General features: G+C 39.8%; 1 long non-coding RNA gene across 1 annotated transcript; it reads left to right on the forward strand.

The window, feature by feature from the left end:
- Window positions 1–205: 205 nt before the first annotated feature.
- LOC124646058 lies at window positions 206–800 on the forward strand. The gene is made up of 2 exons (XR_006986300.1): window positions 206–333; window positions 502–800. It is a non-coding gene; the product is annotated as an uncharacterized LOC124646058 (long non-coding RNA).
- The last annotated feature ends 961 nt before the right edge of the window (window positions 801–1,761 follow it).

Below are 1,761 nucleotides of genomic sequence, written 5' to 3' on the forward strand. Positions count from 1 at the left end.
TTCATCATTTTGGGATTTTTTCGTAGATTTTATTATCCAATTTAACCTGGCCGCTAAGGTTTTAAATTTTATTTTGTTTGTTGAAGTTCGTGACCTTCGATATTGATACAAGTATTCTCGTTTACGTTTGCAGCACAGTTTAATACCTTTTGTTATCCACTTTGGACGTTTTTGAGCTTCGAGTGCATTCGGGGCCGAGACGCAGGAGACGACCAAATTGCATCAGACGTGACGGCTGTGTCACACGTTTTTTTACTTGACCTTCAGTATTGCGTACCTGTCTAATTTCTACTTATTTGTGCTAGACAAATTATAATCGGAAATCCCGCTGGGGTAAGTTTCCATGCATTGCTTATGTTCTATTGTAAGGTGTTCTTCTTGCTAAATTTCTATCTAAAGCAGCTGTTCTTTGTTCACTTTGTTTGCTGGGACACTGTGACCTTTGGACCCGGCAACGTGGCCCAAGCTCTGCTAATGCTAGCCTTGTCTCTGCGCTTCCAGGATTTATTTCTACGTTGGATTTCTACGTTGGATTTTCTACGTTCGAGTTTTTACATTCTACTTTAAACCCTCGCTACGCAACGTTCTACCTGGCGGCGAGTGAAAGACCAGACCTGATCCTGTCTGGAACTACCTGGGTCCTGCTGGAGACCTGGAAGTGCAACCTGGGAAGGAGCTGGGCCGTCGTCGGAGCTACACCACGGTTCAGGCCAGTGTTCCCAGTGTACCTTCTACCTCGAGATCTATTCGTGGTTAGGGCAACAGAAGTTGGCTTAAATAAAGTCTCAATTTCTACCAAATTGTGTACTTTATTTGGACCCCTACCTACCTACCTGTCGGCCAGCCTGACTACCAGGTATACCTACGGCCGCAGTGGCATTTCTCACATGAAATATTAAATTATTATCAAACACACACTAAACTTCTGTTTTAGAAGCATTACAGGCTGCTTTTTACAAAATTGACCAACCTATGAGTTATGTATCTGGATTCCTTTTCATCAATTAAGTTTATGACTCATTGAAGATTAAGTCACAATAAATCCGACATCCGTTCAGACTAGTGTTAAAAATCGTCTAATTCCAAACTATAGTGAACAGGAAACCTCAGCCCCAGTTGAGATTGCGACCACTAACGAGGTGTCAGTGCTAACCCTTATAACAAACTTGCAGGAATGGGCGTGCCGTGCAACTAACTGGAGTAATAGCTTCCGATTACTTCACCTGAACTGCAATGTATTAATAACTATTCTATCCTGTTTGAGCGGTTGAGGATTATGGCTTCTATGTTTGAAAAGGACCCAGGATATAAAAAGGTCGATGATGGTGAATGATATTACACACATAGGTATCGCCTTACAACAGTTATTTAATTTTTCTACAGTTTAATAATGCAACTTTAGAAACTGCTTTTTCTGCATAGCATATGTTCATGCATGTCGGATTTACTTTATTTTTAGAACTAACTTTGCTCAGCGATTTAGAATTTTATTTGGTATGCCTAAAAACAACAATCCCTAGGTACATACTTACGCGTCCTAAATAGATGCTGGTATGTGGATATACCATACGCAAATAAACTGTTTTCCCAAATCAATTCATGTTTGTAATTCGATATACCAGATTCTTTTGGGACCTTCAAAATATTTAAACACCGCTTGGATTTTTAGAAGATTGTAGCCCACAATCATGTCTTAAAAACCTACCTTTAACATAAAATGAAAATTGTGTGAAAAGCATTTAGTTTGGATTTGATGCGGTA

This window comes from Helicoverpa zea, chromosome 3 (genome assembly GCF_022581195.2).
Source record: "Helicoverpa zea isolate HzStark_Cry1AcR chromosome 3, ilHelZeax1.1, whole genome shotgun sequence".
NCBI classification, from domain to species: domain Eukaryota; kingdom Metazoa; phylum Arthropoda; class Insecta; order Lepidoptera; family Noctuidae; genus Helicoverpa; species Helicoverpa zea.